The 17,680-nt window shown below is 40.8% G+C and overlaps 3 non-coding genes across 3 annotated transcripts; all 3 read left to right on the top strand.

Annotated features, from left to right (window-relative positions):
• Nucleotides 1-818: 818 nt before the first annotated feature.
• TRNAE-CUC (transfer RNA glutamic acid (anticodon CUC)) lies at nucleotides 819-890 on the top strand. The gene has a single exon. It is a non-coding gene; the product is annotated as a tRNA-Glu (tRNA).
• An 8,489-nt stretch (nucleotides 891-9,379) lies between these two features.
• On the top strand, nucleotides 9,380-9,451 carry TRNAE-CUC (transfer RNA glutamic acid (anticodon CUC)). The gene has a single exon. It is a non-coding gene; the product is annotated as a tRNA-Glu (tRNA).
• Nucleotides 9,452-14,242: 4,791 nt separating this feature from the next.
• On the top strand, nucleotides 14,243-14,314 carry TRNAE-CUC (transfer RNA glutamic acid (anticodon CUC)). Its single transcript has one exon. It is a non-coding gene; the product is annotated as a tRNA-Glu (tRNA).
• Nucleotides 14,315-17,680: the final 3,366 nt, after the last annotated feature.

The raw sequence follows: 17,680 nt of genomic DNA, 5'->3' as shown, positions 1-17,680 counted from the left end.
AAAAACACCAACCTTTCAAAGAAATGATGCACTTTCAGTTCAGCGCATCATTTCTAATACTTGAGCAACAGTGAGTTGTCAAAACAGACAATGGAAATTGATAACAAAGAGTCAGCTATCTTCCTTTCTTAGTGAATATTTTTCAGTTAGCTACTAAAAGACTTGTGCTCTTGTACAAAAGTATTTTTTTTTACATGGAGTGTCAAACTAAACCATCCCTCCCTGGTGGTCTACTGGCTAGGATTCAGCGCTCTCACCGCCGCGGCCCGGGTTCGATTCCCGGTCAGGGAAAGTGAGGTCCTTGGAATATTTTTGCTAAAAACACCAACCTTTCAAAGAAATGATGCACTTTCAGTTCAGCGCATCATTTCTAATACTTGAGCAACAGTGAGTTGTCAAAACAGACAATGGAAATTGATAACAAAGAGTCAGCTATCTTCCTTTCTTAGTGAATATTTTTCAGTTAGCTACTAAAAGACTTGTGCTCTTGTACAAAAGTATTTTTTTCATCAGAACCAATTAGACCTTATTTGATATCTGAATCATTAATGTCTTCTTTCTTTAGCACCAGAACAATTTATCATGGAGCCAGGGACTCTCAACGTCTAGCTCCTCAAAATAATTTTTTCGTGCCCGTACTATACATCCATCAGGTAAAGCTGCTGTGTGGTGTAATTTAAGACTGCTATGCACAACCATTTTTACTCTCCTTCCTTCTAAAACTGATTCCTAGTAGCCCACTCCCTCACATTCCATTGCTTTGGACTTCATTCAGGAAACTTCCTTTTCTTTCATGGAGTGTCAAACTAAACCATCCATCCCTGGTGGTCTAGTGGCTAGGATTCGGCGCTCTCACCGCCGTGGCCCGGGTTCGATTCCCGGTCAGGAAAAGTGTGGTCCTCGGAATATTTTTGCCAAAAACACCAACCTTTCAAAGAAATGATGCACTTTCAGTTCAGCGCATCATTTCTAATACTTGAGCAACAGTGAGTTGTCAAAACAGACAATGGAAATTGATAACAAAGAGTCAGCTATCTTCCTTTCTTAGTGAATATTTTTCAGTTAGCTACTAAAAGACTTGTGCTCTTGTACAAAAGTATTTTTTTTGACATGGAGTGTCAAACTAAACCATCCCTCCCTGGTGGTCTACTGGCTAGGATTCAGCGCTCTCACCGCCGCGGCCCGGGTTCGATTCCTGGTCAGGGAAAGTGAGGTCCTTGGAATATTTTTGCTAAAAACACCAACCTTTCAAAGAAATGATGCACTTTCAGTTCAGCGCATCATTTCTAATACTTGAGCAACAGTGAGTTGTCAAAACAGACAATGGAAATTGATAACAAAGAGTCAGCTATCTTCCTTTCTTAGTGAATATTTTTCAGTTAGCTACTAAAAGACTTGTGCTCTTGTACAAAAGTATTTTTTTCATCAGAACCAATTAGACCTTATTTGATATCTGAATCATTAATGTCTTCTTTCTTTAGCACCAGAACAATTTATCATGGAGCCAGGGACTCTCAACGTCTAGCTCCTCATAATAATTTTTTCGTGCCCGTACTATACATCCATCAGGTAAAGCTGCTGTGTGGTGTAATTTAAGACTGCTATGCACAACCATTTTTACTCTCCTTCCTTCTAAAACTGATTCCTAGTAGCCCACTCCCTCACATTCCATTGCTTTGGACTTCATTCAGGAAACTTCCTTTTCTTTCATGGAGTGTCAAACTAAACCATCCCTCCCAGGTGGTCTAGTGGCTAGGATTCGGCGCTCTCACCGCTGCGACCTGGGTTCGATTCCTGGTCAGGCAAAGTGAGGTCCTCGGAATATTTTTGCCAAAAACACCAACCTTTCAAAGAAATGATGCACTTTCAGTTCAGCGCATCATTTCTAATACTTGAGCAACAGTGAGTTGTCAAAACAGACAATGGAAATTGATAACAAAGAGTCAGCTATCTTCCTTTCTTAGTGAATATTTTTCAGTTAGCTACTAAAAGACTTGTGCTCTTGTACAAAAGTATTTTTTTTGACATGGAGTGTCAAACTAAACCATCCCTCCCTGGTGGTCTACTGGCTAGGATTCGGCGCTCTCACCGCCACTGCCCGGGTTCGATTCCCGGGCTGGGAAAGTGAGGTCCTTGGAATATTTTTGCCAAAAACACCAACCTTTCAAAGAAATGATGCACTTTCAGTTCAGCGCATCATTTCTAATACTTGAGCAACAGTGAGTTGTCAAAACAGACAATGGAAATTGATAACAAAGAGTCAGCTATCTTCCTTTCTTAGTGAATATTTTTCAGTTAGCTACTAAAAGACTTGTGCTCTTGTACAAAAGTATTTTTTTCATCAGAACCAATTAAACCTTATTTGATATCTGAATCATTAATGTCTTCTTTCTTTAGCACCAGAACAATTTATCATGGAGCCAGGGACTCTCAACGTCTAGCTCCTCAAAATAATTTTTTCGTGCCATTACTATACATCCATCAGGTAAAGCTGCTGTGTGGTGTAATTTAAGACTGCTATGCACAACCATTTTTACTCTCCTTCCTTCTAAAACTGATTCCTAGTAGCCCACTCCCTCACATTCCATTGCTTTGGACTTCATTCAGGAAACTTCCTTTTCTTTCATGGAGTGTCAAACTAAACCATCCCTCCCAGGTGGTCTAGTGGCTAGGATTCGGCGCTCTCACCGCTGCGGCCTCGGTTCGATTCCTGGTCAGGCAAAGTGAGGTCCTCGGAATATTTTTGCCAAAAACACCAACCTTTCAAAGAAATGATGCACTTTCAGTTCAGCGCATCATTTCTAATACTTGAGCAACAGTGAGTTGTCAAAACAGACAATGGAAATTGATAACAAAGAGTCAGCTATCTTCCTTTCTTAGTGAATATTTTTCAGTTAGCTACTAAAAGACTTGTGCTCTTGTACAAAAGTATTTTTTTTGACATGGAGTGTCAAACTAAACCATCCCTCCCTGGTGGTCTACTGGCTAGGATTCGGCGCTCTCACCGCCGCTGCCCGGGTTCGATTCCCGGGCTGGGAAAGTGAGGTCCTTGGAATATTTTTGCCAAAAACACCAACCTTTCAAAGAAATGATGCACTTTCAGTTCAGCGCATCATTTCTAATACTTGAGCAACAGTGAGATGTCAAAACAGACAATGGAAATTGATAACAGAGAGTCAGCTATCTTCCTTTCTTAGTGAATATTTTTCAGTTAGCTACTAAAAGACTTGTGCTCTTGTACAAAAGTATTTTTTTCATCAGAACCAATTAGACCATATTTGATATCTGAGTCATTAATGTCTTCTTTCTTTAGCACCAGAACAATTTATCATGGAGCCAGGGACTCTCAACGTCTAGCTCCTCAAAATTATTTTTTCGTGCCAGTACTATACATCCATCAGGTAAAGCTGCTGTGTGGTGTAATTTAAGACTGCTATGCACAACCATTTTTACTCTCCTTCCTTCTAAAACTGATTCCTAGTAGCCCACTCCCTCACATTCCATTGCTTTGGACTTCATTCAGAAAACTTCCTTTTCTTTCATGGAGTGTCAAACTAAACCATCCCTCCCTGGTGGTCTAGTGGCTAGGATTCGGCGCTCTCACCACCGCGGCCCAGGTTCAATTCCCGGTCAGGGAAAGTGAGGTCCTCGGAATATTTTTGCCAAAAACACCAACCTTTCAAAGAAATGATGCACTTTCAGTTCAGCGCATCATTTCTAATACTTGAGCAACAGTGAGTTGTCAAAACAGACAATGGAAATTGATAACAAAGAGTCAGCTATCTTCCTTTCTTAGTGAATATTTTTCAGTTAGCTACTAAAAGACTTGTGCTCTTGTACAAAAGTATTTTTTTTGACATGGAGTGTCAAACTAAACCATCCCTCCCTGGTGGTCTACTGGCTAGGATTCGGCGCTCTCACCGCCACTGCCCGGGTTCGATTCCCGGGCTGGGAAAGTGAGGTCCTTGGAATATTTTTGCCAAAAACACCAACCTTTCAAAGAAATGATGCACTTTCAGTTCAGCGCATCATTTCTAATACTTGAGCAACAGTGAGATGTCAAAACAGACAATGGAAATTGATAACAGAGAGTCAGCTATCTTCCTTTCTTAGTGAATATTTTTCAGTTAGCTACTAAAAGACTTGTGCTCTTGTACAAAAGTATTTTTTTCATCAGAACCAATTAGACCATATTTGATATCTGAGTCATTAATGTCTTCTTTCTTTAGCACCAGAACAATTTATCATGGAGCCAGGGACACTCAACGTCTAGCTCCTCAAAATAATTTTTTCGTGCCAGTACTATACATCCATCAGGTAAAGCTGCTGTGTGGTGTAATTTAAGACTGCTATGCACAACCATTTTTACTCTCCTTCCTTCTAAAACTGATTCCTAGTAGCCCACTCCCTCACATTCCATTGCTTTGGACTTCATTCAGGAAACTTCCTTTTCTTTCATGGAGTGTCAAACTAAACCATCCCTCCCAGGTGGTCTAGTGGCTAGGATTCGGCGCTCTCACTGCTGCGGCCTGGGTTCGATTCCTGGTCAGGCAAAGTGAGGTCCTCGGAATATTTTTGCCAAAAACACCAACCTTTCAAAGAAATGATGCACTTTCAGTTCAGCGCATCATTTCTAATACTTGAGCAACAGTGAGTTGTCAAAACAGACAATGGAAATTGATAACAAAGAGTCAGCTATCTTCCTTTCTTAGTGAATATTTTTCAGTTAGCTACTAAAAGACTTGTGCTCTTGTACAAAAGTATTTTTTTTGACATGGAGTGTCAAACTAAACCATCCCTCCCTGGTGGTCTACTGGCTAGGATTCGGCGCTCTCACCGCCGCTGCCCGGGTTCGATTCCCGGGCTGGGAAAGTGAGGTCCTTGGAATATTTTTGCCAAAAACACCAACCTTTCAAAGAAATGATGCACTTTCAGTTCAGCGCATCATTTCTAATACTTGAGCAACAGTGAGTTGTCAAAACAGACAATGGAAATTGATAACAAAGAGTCAGCTATCTTCCTTTCTTAGTGAATATTTTTCAGTTAGCTACTAAAAGACTTGTGCTCTTGTACAAAAGTATTTTTTTTGACATGGAGTGTCAAACTAAACCATCCCTCCCTGGTGGTCTACTGGCTAGGATTCGGCGCTCTCACCGCCGCTGCCCGGGTTCGATTCCCGGGCTGGGAAAGTGAGGTCCTTGGAATATTTTTGCCAAAAACACCAACCTTTCAAAGAAATGATGCACTTTCAGTTCAGCGCATCATTTCTAATACTTGAGCAACAGTGAGTTGTCAAAACAGACAATGGAAATTGATAACAAAGAGTCAGCTATCTTCCTTTCTTAGTGAATATTTTTCAGTTAGCTACTAAAAGACTTGTGCTCTTGTACAAAAGTATTTTTTTTGACATGGAGTGTCAAACTAAACCATCCCTACCAGGTGGTCTACTGGCTAGGATTCGGCGCTCTCACCGCCGCTGCCCGGGTTCGATTCCCGGGCTGGGAAAGTGAGGTCCTTGGAATATTTTTGCCAAAAACACCAACCTTTCAAAGAAATGATGCACTTTCAGTTCAGCGCATCATTTCTAATACTTGAGCAACAGTGAGATGTCAAAACAGACAATGGAAATTGATAACAGAGAGTCAGCTATCTTCCTTTCTTAGTGAATATTTTTCAGTTAGCTACTAAAAGACTTGTGCTCTTGTACAAAAGTATTTTTTTCATCAGAACCAATTAGACCATATTTGATATCTGAGTCATTAATGTCTTCTTTCTTTAGCACCAGAACAATTTATCATGGAGCCAGGGACTCTCAACGTCTAGCTCCTCAAAATTATTTTTTCGTGCCAGTACTATACATCCATCAGGTAAAGCTGCTGTGTGGTGTAATTTAAGACTGCTATGCACAACCATTTTTACTCTCCTTCCTTCTAAAACTGATTCCTAGTAGCCCACTCCCTCACATTCCATTGCTTTGGACTTCATTCAGAAAACTTCCTTTTCTTTCATGGAGTGTCAAACTAAACCATCCCTCCCTGGTGGTCTAGTGGCTAGGATTCGGCGCTCTCACCACCGCGGCCCAGGTTCGATTCCCGGTCAGGGAAAGTGAGGTCCTCGGAATATTTTTGCCAAAAACACCAACCTTTCAAAGAAATGATGCACTTTCAGTTCAGCGCATCATTTCTAATACTTGAGCAACAGTGAGTTGTCAAAACAGACAATGGAAATTGATAACAAAGAGTCAGCTATCTTCCTTTCTTAGTGAATATTTTTCAGTTAGCTACTAAAAGACTTGTGCTCTTGTACAAAAGTATTTTTTTTGACATGGAGTGTCAAACTAAACCATCCCTCCCTGGTGGTCTACTGGCTAGGATTCGGCGCTCTCACCGCCACTGCCCGGGTTCGATTCCCGGGCTGGGAAAGTGAGGTCCTTGGAATATTTTTGCCAAAAACACCAACCTTTCAAAGAAATGATGCACTTTCAGTTCAGCGCATCATTTCTAATACTTGAGCAACAGTGAGATGTCAAAACAGACAATGGAAATTGATAACAGAGAGTCAGCTATCTTCCTTTCTTAGTGAATATTTTTCAGTTAGCTACTAAAAGACTTGTGCTCTTGTACAAAAGTATTTTTTTCATCAGAACCAATTAGACCATATTTGATATCTGAGTCATTAATGTCTTCTTTCTTTAGCACCAGAACAATTTATCATGGAGCCAGGGACACTCAACGTCTAGCTCCTCAAAATAATTTTTTCGTGCCAGTACTATACATCCATCAGGTAAAGCTGCTGTGTGGTGTAATTTAAGACTGCTATGCACAACCATTTTTACTCTCCTTCCTTCTAAAACTGATTCCTAGTAGCCCACTCCCTCACATTCCATTGCTTTGGACTTCATTCAGGAAACTTCCTTTTCTTTCATGGAGTGTCAAACTAAACCATCCCTCCCAGGTGGTCTAGTGGCTAGGATTCGGCGCTCTCACTGCTGCGGCCTGGGTTCGATTCCTGGTCAGGCAAAGTGAGGTCCTCGGAATATTTTTGCCAAAAACACCAACCTTTCAAAGAAATGATGCACTTTCAGTTCAGCGCATCATTTCTAATACTTGAGCAACAGTGAGTTGTCAAAACAGACAATGGAAATTGATAACAAAGAGTCAGCTATCTTCCTTTCTTAGTGAATATTTTTCAGTTAGCTACTAAAAGACTTGTGCTCTTGTACAAAAGTATTTTTTTGACATGGAGTGTCAAACTAAACCATCCCTCCCTGGTGGTCTACTGGCTAGGATTCGGCGCTCTCACCGCCGCTGCCTGGGTTCGATTCCCGGGCTGGGAAAGTGAGGTCCTTGGAATATTTTTGCCAAAAACACCAACCTTTCAAAGAAATGATGCACTTTCAGTTCAGCGCATCATTTCTAATACTTGAGCAACAGTGAGATGTCAAAACAGACAATGGAAATTGATAACAGAGAGTCAGCTATCTTCCTTTCTTAGTGAATATTTTTCAGTTAGCTACTAAAAGACTTTTGCTCTTGTACAAAAGTATTTTTTTCATCAGAACCAATTAGACCATATTTGATATCTGAGTCATTAATGTCTTCTTTCTTTAGCACCAGAACAATTTATCATGGAGCCAGGGACTCTCAACGTCTAGCTCCTCAAAATAATTTTTTCGTGCCAGTACTATACATCCATCAGGTAAAGCTGCTGTGTGGTGTAATTTAAGACTGCTATGCACAACCATTTTTACTCTCCTTCCTTCTAAAACTGATTCCTATTAGCCCACTCCCTCACATTCCATTGCTTTGGACTTCATTCAGGAAACTTCCTTTTCTTTCATGGAGTGTCAAACTAAACCATCCCTCCCAGGTGGTCTAGTGGCTAGGATTCGGCGCTCTCACCGCTGCGGCCTGGGTTCGATTCCTGGTCAGGCAAAGTGAGGTCCTCGGAATATTTTTGCCAAAAACACCAACCTTTCAAAGAAATGATGCACTTTCAGTTCAGCGCATCATTTCTAATACTTGAGCAACAGTGAGTTGTCAAAACAGACAATGGAAATTGATAACAAAGAGTCAGCTATCTTCCTTTCTTAGTGAATATTTTTCAGTTAGCTACTAAAAGACTTGTGCTCTTGTACAAAAGTATTTTTTTTGACATGGAGTGTCAAACTAAACCATCCCTCCCTGGTGGTCTACTGGCTAGGATTCGGCGCTCTCACCGCCGCTGCCCGGGTTCGATTCCCGGGCTGGGAAAGTGAGGTCCTTGGAATATTTTTGCCAAAAACTCCAACCTTTCAAAGAAATGATGCACTTTCAGTTCAGCGCATCATTTCTAATACTTGAGCAACAGTGAGATGTCAAAACAGACAATGGAAATTGATAACAGAGAGTCAGCTATCTTCCTTTCTTAGTGAATATTTTTCAGTTAGCTACTAAAAGACTTGTGCTCTTGTACAAAAGTATTTTTTTCATCAGAACCAATTAGACCATATTTGATATCTGAGTCATTAATGTCTTCTTTCTTTAGCACCAGAACAATTTATCATGGAGCCAGGGACTCTCAACGTCTAGCTCCTCAAAATTATTTTTTCGTGCCAGTACTATACATCCATCAGGTAAAGCTGCTGTGTGGTGTAATTTAAGACTGCTATGCACAACCATTTTTACTCTCCTTCCTTCTAAAACTGATTCCTAGTAGCAACACTCCCTCACATTCCATTGCTTTGGACTTCATTCAGAAAACTTCCTTTTCTTTCATGGAGTGTCAAACTAAACCATCCCTCCCTGGTGGTCTAGTGGCTAGGATTCGGCACTCTCACCGCCGCGGCCAGGGTTCGATTCCCGGTCAGGGAAAGTGAGGTCCTCGGAATATTTTTGCCAAAAACACCAACCTTTCAAAGAAATGATGCACTTTCAGTTCAGCGCATCATTTCTAATACTTGAGCAACAGTGAGTTGTCAAAACAGACAATGGAAATTGATAACAAAGAGTCAGCTATCTTCCTTTCTTAGTGAATATTTTTCAGTTAGCTACTAAAAGACTTGTGCTCTTGTACAAAAGTATTTTTTTCATCAGAACCAATTAGACCATATTTGATATCTGAGTCATTAATGTCTTCTTTCTTTAGCACCAGAACAATTTATCATGGAGCCAGGGACTCTCAACGTCTAGCTCCTCAAAATAATTTTTTCGTGCCAGTACTATACATCCATCAGGTAAAGCTGCTGTGTGGTGTAATTTAAGACTGCTATGCACAACCATTTTTACTCTCCTTCATTCTAAAACTGATTCCTAGTAGCCCACTCCCTCACATTCCATTGCTTTGGACTTCATTCAGGAAACTTTCTTTTCTTTCATGGAGTGTCAAACTAAACCATCCATCCCTGGTGGTCTAGTGGCTAGGATTCGGCGCTCTCACCGCCGCGGCCCGGGTTCGATTCCCGGTCAGGGAAAGTGTGGTCCTCGGAATATTTTTGCCAAAAACACCAACCTTTCAAAGAAATGATGCACTTTCAGTTCAGCGCATCATTTCTAATACTTGAGCAACAGTGAGTTGTCAAAACAGACAATGGAAATTGATAACAAAGAGTCAGCTATCTTCCTTTCTTAGTGAATATTTTTCAGTTAGCTACTAAAAGACTTGTGCTCTTGTACAAAAGTATTTTTTTTTACATGGAGTGTCAAACTAAACCATCCCTCCCTGGTGGTCTACTGGCTAGGATTCAGCGCTCTCACCGCCGCGGCCCGGGTTCGATTCCCGGTCAGGGAAAGTGAGGTCCTTGGAATATTTTTGCTAAAAACACCAACCTTTCAAAGAAATGATGCACTTTCAGTTCAGCGCATCATTTCTAATACTTGAGCAACAGTGAGTTGTCAAAACAGACAATGGAAATTGATAACAAAGAGTCAGCTATCTTCCTTTCTTAGTGAATATTTTTCAGTTAGCTACTAAAAGACTTGTGCTCTTGTACAAAAGTATTTTTTTTGACATGGAGTGTCAAACTAAACCATCCCTCCCTGGTGGTCTACTGGCTAGGATTCGGAGCTCTCACCGCCACTGCCCGGGTTCGATTCCCGGGCTGGGAAAGTGAGGTCCTTGGAATATTTTTGCCAAAAACACCAACCTTTCAAAGAAATGATGCACTTTCAGTTCAGCGCATCATTTCTAATACTTGAGCAACAGTGAGATGTCAAAACAGACAATGGAAATTGATAACAGAGAGTCAGCTATCTTCCTTTCTTAGTGAATATTTTTCAGTTAGCTACTAAAAGACTTGTGCTCTTGTACAAAAGTATTTTTTTCATCAGAACCAATTAGACCATATTTGATATCTGAGTCATTAATGTCTTCTTTCTTTAGCACCAGAACAATTTATCATGGAGCCAGGGACTCTCAACGTCTAGCTCCTCAAAATAATTTTTTCGTGCCAGTACTATACATCCATCAGGTAAAGCTGCTGTGTGGTGTAATTTAAGACTGCTATGCACAACCATTTTTACTCTCCTTCCTTCTAAAACTGATTCCTAGTAGCCCACTCCCTCACATTCCATTGCTTTGGACTTCATTCAGGAAACTTCCTTTTCTTTCATGGAGTGTCAAACTAAACCATCCCTCCCAGGTGGTCTAGTGGCTAGGATTCGGCGCTCTCACTGCTGCGGCCTGGGTTCGATTCCTGGTCAGGCAAAGTGAGGTCCTCGGAATATTTTTGCCAAAAACACCAACCTTTCAAAGAAATGATGCACTTTCAGTTCATCGCATCATTTCTAATACTTGAGCAACAGTGAGTTGTCAAAACAGACAATGGAAATTGATAACAAAGAGTCAGCTATCTTCCTTTCTTAGTGAATATTTTTCAGTTAGCTACTAAAAGACTTGTGCTCTTGTACAAAAGTATTTTTTTCATCAGAACCAATTAGACCATATTTGATATCTGAGTCATTAATGTCTTCTTTCTTTAGCACCAGAACAATTTATCATGGAGCCAGGGACTCTCAACGTCTAGCTCCTCAAAATAATTTTTTCGTGCCAGTATTATACATCCATCAGGTAAAGCTGCTGTGTGGTGTAATTTAAGACTGCTATGCACAACCATTTTTACTCTCCTTCCTTCTAAAACTGATTCCTAGTAGCCCACTCCCTCAGATTCCATTGCTTTGGACTTCATTCAGGAAACTTCCTTTTCTTTCATGGAGTGTCAAACTAAATCATCCCTCCCAGGTGGTCTAGTGGCTAGGATTCGGCGCTCTCACCGCTGCGGCCTGGGTTCGATTCCTGGTCAGGCAAAGTGAGGTCCTCGGAATATTTTTGCCAAAAACACCAACCTTTCAAAGAAATGATGCACTTTCAGTTCAGCGCATCATTTCTAATACTTGAGCAACAGTGAGTTGTCAAAACAGACAATGGAAATTGATAACAAAGAGTCAGCTATCTTCCTTTCTTAGTGAATATTTTTCAGTTAGCTACTAAAAGACTTGTGCTCTTGTACAAAAGTATTTTTTTTGACATGGAGTGTCAAACTAAACCATCCCTCCCTGGTGGTCTACTGGCTAGGATTCGGCGCTCTCACCGCCACTGCCAGGGTTCGATTCCCGGGCTGGGAAAGTGAGGTCCTTGGAATATTTTTGCCAAAAACACCAACCTTTCAAAGAAATGATGCACTTTCAGTTCAGCGCATCATTTCTAATACTTGAGCAACAGTGAGATGTCAAAACAGACAATGGAAATTGATAACAGAGAGTCAGCTATCTTCCTTTCTTAGTGAATATTTTTCAGTTAGCTACTAAAAGACTTGTGCTCTTGTACAAAAGTATTTTTTTCATCAGAACCAATTAGACCATATTTGATATCTGAGTCATTAATGTCTTCTTTCTTTAGCACCAGAACAATTTATCATGGAGCCAGGGACTCTCAACGTCTAGCTCCTCAAAATAATTTTTTCGTGCCAGTACTATACATCCATCAGGTAAAGCTGCTGTGTGGTGTAATTTAAGACTGCTATGCACAACCATTTTTACTCTCCTTCCTTCTAAAACTGATTCCTAGTAGCCCACTCCCTCACATTCCATTGCTTTGGACTTCATTCAGGAAACTTCCTTTTCTTTCATGGAGTGTCAAACTAAACCATCCCTCCCAGGTGGTCTAGTGGCTAGGATTCGGCGCTCTCACTGCTGCGGCCTGGGTTCGATTCCTGGTCAGGCAAAGTGAGGTCCTCGGAATATTTTTGCCAAAAACACCAACCTTTCAAAGAAATGATGCACTTTCAGTTCAGCGCATCATTTCTAATACTTGAGCAACAGTGAGTTGTCAAAACAGACAATGGAAATTGATAACAAAGAGTCAGCTATCTTCCTTTCTTAGTGAATATTTTTCAGTTAGCTACTAAAAGACTTGTGCTCTTGTACAAAAGTATTTTTTTCATCAGAACCAATTAGACCATATTTGATATCTGAGTCATTAATGTCTTCTTTCTTTAGCACCAGAACAATTTATCATGGAGCCAGGGACTCTCAACGTCTAGCTCCTCAAAATAATTTTTTCGTGCCAGTACTATACATCCATCAGGTAAAGCTGCTGTGTGGTGTAATTTAAGACTGCTATGCACAACCATTTTTACTCTCCTTCCTTCTAAAACTGATTCCTAGTAGCCCACTCCCTCAGATTCCATTGCTTTGGACTTCATTCAGGAAACTTCCTTTTCTTTCATGGAGTGTCAAACTAAACCATCCCTCCCAGGTGGTCTAGTGGCTAGGATTCGGCGCTCTCACCGCTGCGGCCTGGGTTCGATTCCTGGTCAGGCAAAGTGAGGTCCTCGGAATATTTTTGCCAAAAACACCAACCTTTCAAAGAAATGATGCACTTTCAGTTCAGCGCATCATTTCTAATACTTGAGCAACAGTGAGTTGTCAAAACAGACAATGGAAATTGATAACAAAGAGTCAGCTATCTTCCTTTCTTAGTGAATATTTTTCAGTTAGCTACTAAAAGACTTGTGCTCTTGTACAAAAGTATTTTTTTTGACATGGAGTGTCAAACTAAACCATCCCTACCAGGTGGTCTACTGGCTAGGATTCGGCGCTCTCACCGCCGCTGCCCGGGTTCGATTCCCGGGCTGGGAAAGTGAGGTCCTTGGAATATTTTTGCCAAAAACACCAACCTTTCAAAGAAATGATGCACTTTCAGTTCAGCGCATCATTTCTAATACTTGAGCAACAGTGAGATGTCAAAACAGACAATGGAAATTGATAACAGAGAGTCAGCTATCTTCCTTTCTTAGTGAATATTTTTCAGTTAGCTACTAAAAGACTTGTGCTCTTGTACAAAAGTATTTTTTTCATCAGAACCAATTAGACCATATTTGATATCTGAGTCATTAATGTCTTCTTTCTTTAGCACCAGAACAATTTATCATGGAGCCAGGGACTCTCAACGTCTAGCTCCTCAAAATTATTTTTTCGTGCCAGTACTATACATCCATCAGGTAAAGCTGCTGTGTGGTGTAATTTAAGACTGCTATGCACAACCATTTTTACTCTCCTTCCTTCTAAAACTGATTCCTAGTAGCAACACTCCCTCACATTCCATTGCTTTGGACTTCATTCAGAAAACTTCCTTTTCTTTCATGGAGTGTCAAACTAAACCATCCCTCCCTGGTGGTCTAGTGGCTAGGATTCGGCACTCTCACCGCCGCGGCCAGGGTTCGATTCCCGGTCAGGGAAAGTGAGGTCCTCGGAATATTTTTGCCAAAAACACCAACCTTTCAAAGAAATGATGCACTTTCAGTTCAGCGCATCATTTCTAATACTTGAGCAACAGTGAGTTGTCAAAACAGACAATGGAAATTGATAACAAAGAGTCAGCTATCTTCCTTTCTTAGTGAATATTTTTCAGTTAGCTACTAAAAGACTTGTGCTCTTGTACAAAAGTATTTTTTTCATCAGAACCAATTAGACCATATTTGATATCTGAGTCATTAATGTCTTCTTTCTTTAGCACCAGAACAATTTATCATGGAGCCAGGGACTCTCAACGTCTAGCTCCTCAAAATAATTTTTTCGTGCCAGTACTATACATCCATCAGGTAAAGCTGCTGTGTGGTGTAATTTAAGACTGCTATGCACAACCATTTTTACTCTCCTTCATTCTAAAACTGATTCCTAGTAGCCCACTCCCTCACATTCCATTGCTTTGGACTTCATTCAGGAAACTTTCTTTTCTTTCATGGAGTGTCAAACTAAACCATCCATCCCTGGTGGTCTAGTGGCTAGGATTCGGCGCTCTCACCGCCGCGGCCCGGGTTCGATTCCCGGTCAGGGAAAGTGTGGTCCTCGGAATATTTTTGCCAAAAACACCAACCTTTCAAAGAAATGATGCACTTTCAGTTCAGCGCATCATTTCTAATACTTGAGCAACAGTGAGTTGTCAAAACAGACAATGGAAATTGATAACAAAGAGTCAGCTATCTTCCTTTCTTAGTGAATATTTTTCAGTTAGCTACTAAAAGACTTGTGCTCTTGTACAAAAGTATTTTTTTTTACATGGAGTGTCAAACTAAACCATCCCTCCCTGGTGGTCTACTGGCTAGGATTCAGCGCTCTCACCGCCGCGGCCCGGGTTCGATTCCCGGTCAGGGAAAGTGAGGTCCTTGGAATATTTTTGCTAAAAACACCAACCTTTCAAAGAAATGATGCACTTTCAGTTCAGCGCATCATTTCTAATACTTGAGCAACAGTGAGTTGTCAAAACAGACAATGGAAATTGATAACAAAGAGTCAGCTATCTTCCTTTCTTAGTGAATATTTTTCAGTTAGCTACTAAAAGACTTGTGCTCTTGTACAAAAGTATTTTTTTTGACATGGAGTGTCAAACTAAACCATCCCTCCCTGGTGGTCTACTGGCTAGGATTCGGAGCTCTCACCGCCACTGCCCGGGTTCGATTCCCGGGCTGGGAAAGTGAGGTCCTTGGAATATTTTTGCCAAAAACACCAACCTTTCAAAGAAATGATGCACTTTCAGTTCAGCGCATCATTTCTAATACTTGAGCAACAGTGAGATGTCAAAACAGACAATGGAAATTGATAACAGAGAGTCAGCTATCTTCCTTTCTTAGTGAATATTTTTCAGTTAGCTACTAAAAGACTTGTGCTCTTGTACAAAAGTATTTTTTTCATCAGAACCAATTAGACCATATTTGATATCTGAGTCATTAATGTCTTCTTTCTTTAGCACCAGAACAATTTATCATGGAGCCAGGGACTCTCAACGTCTAGCTCCTCAAAATAATTTTTTCGTGCCAGTACTATACATCCATCAGGTAAAGCTGCTGTGTGGTGTAATTTAAGACTGCTATGCACAACCATTTTTACTCTCCTTCCTTCTAAAACTGATTCCTAGTAGCCCACTCCCTCACATTCCATTGCTTTGGACTTCATTCAGGAAACTTCCTTTTCTTTCATGGAGTGTCAAACTAAACCATCCCTCCCAGGTGGTCTAGTGGCTAGGATTCGGCGCTCTCACTGCTGCGGCCTGGGTTCGATTCCTGGTCAGGCAAAGTGAGGTCCTCGGAATATTTTTGCCAAAAACACCAACCTTTCAAAGAAATGATGCACTTTCAGTTCAGCGCATCATTTCTAATACTTGAGCAACAGTGAGTTGTCAAAACAGACAATGGAAATTGATAGCAAAGAGTCAGCTATCTTCCTTTCTTAGTGAATATTTTTCAGTTAGCTACTAAAAGACTTGTGCTCTTGTACAAAAGTATTTTTTTCATCAGAACCAATTAGACCATATTTGATATCTGAGTCATTAATGTCTTCTTTCTTTAGCACCAGAACAATTTATCATGGAGCCAGGGACTCTCAACGTCTAGCTCCTCAAAATAATTTTTTCGTGCCAGTATTATACATCCATCAGGTAAAGCTGCTGTGTGGTGTAATTTAAGACTGCTATGCACAACCATTTTTACTCTCCTTCCTTCTAAAACTGATTCCTAGTAGCCCACTCCCTCAGATTCCATTGCTTTGGACTTCATTCAGGAAACTTCCTTTTCTTTCATGGAGTGTCAAACTAAACCATCCCTCCCAGGTGGTCTAGTGGCTAGGATTCGGCGCTCTCACCGCTGCGGCCTGGGTTCGATTCCTGGTCAGGCAAAGTGAGGTCCTCGGAATATTTTTGCCAAAAACACCAACCTTTCAAAGAAATGATGCACTTTCAGTTCAGCGCATCATTTCTAATACTTGAGCAACAGTGAGTTGTCAAAACAGACAATGGAAATTGATAACAAAGAGTCAGCTATCTTCCTTTCTTAGTGAATATTTTTCAGTTAGCTACTAAAAGACTTGTGCTCTTGTACAAAAGTATTTTTTTTGACATGGAGTGTCAAACTAAACCATCCCTCCCTGGTGGTCTACTGGCTAGGATTCGGCGCTCTCACCGCCACTGCCCGGGTTCGATTCCCGGGCTGGGAAAGTGAGGTCCTTGGAATATTTTTGCCAAAAACACCAACCTTTCAAAGAAATGATGCACTTTCAGTTCAGCGCATCATTTCTAATACTTGAGCAACAGTGAGATGTCAAAACAGACAATGGAAATTGATAACAGAGAGTCAGCTATCTTCCTTTCTTAGTGAATATTTTTCAGTTAGCTACTAAAAGACTTGTGCTCTTGTACAAAAGTATTTTTTTCATCAGAACCAATTAGACCATATTTGATATCTGAGTCATTAATGTCTTCTTTCTTTAGCACCAGAACAATTTATCATGGAGCCAGGGACTCTCAACGTCTAGCTCCTCAAAATAATTTTTTCGTGCCAGTACTATACATCCATCAGGTAAAGCTGCTGTGTGGTGTAATTTAAGACTGCTATGCACAACCATTTTTACTCTCCTTCCTTCTAAAACTGATTCCTAGTAGCCCACTCCCTCACATTCCATTGCTTTGGACTTCATTCAGGAAACTTCCTTTTCTTTCATGGAGTGTCAAACTAAACCATCCCTCCCAGGTGGTCTAGTGGCTAGGATTCGGCGCTCTCACTGCTGCGGCCTGGGTTCGATTCCTGGTCAGGCAAAGTGAGGTCCTCGGAATATTTTTGCCAAAAACACCAACCTTTCAAAGAAATGATGCACTTTCAGTTCAGCGCATCATTTCTAATACTTGAGCAACAGTGAGTTGTCAAAACAGACAATGGAAATTGATAACAAAGAGTCAGCTATCTTCCTTTCTTAGTGAATATTTTTCAGTTAGCTACTAAAAGACTTGTGCTCTTGTACAAAAGTATTTTTTTCATCAAAACCAATTAGACCATATTTGATATCTGAGTCATTAATGTCTTCTTTCTTTAGCACCAGAACAATTTATCATGGAGCCAGGGACTCTCAACGTCTAGCTCCTCAAAATAATTTTTTCGTGCCAGTACTATACATCCATCAGGTAAAGCTGCTGTGTGGTGTAATTTAAGACTGCTATGCACAACCATTTTTACTCTCCTTCCTTCTAAAACTGATTCCTAGTAGCCCACTCCCTCAGATTCCATTGCTTTGGACTTCATTCAGGAAACTTCCTTTTCTTTCATGGAGTGTCAAACTAAACCATCCCTCCCAGGTGGTCTAGTGGCTAGGATTCGGCGCTCTCACCGCTGCGGCCTGGGTTCGATTCCTGGTCAGGCAAAGTGAGGTCCTCGGAATAT

Source organism: Taudactylus pleione, unplaced genomic scaffold (assembly GCF_031769625.1).
Source record: "Taudactylus pleione unplaced genomic scaffold, aTauple2 ptg000174l, whole genome shotgun sequence".
NCBI lineage: Eukaryota > Metazoa > Chordata > Amphibia > Anura > Myobatrachidae > Taudactylus > Taudactylus pleione.
This window is presented reverse-complemented; position numbering and strand designations above follow the sequence as displayed.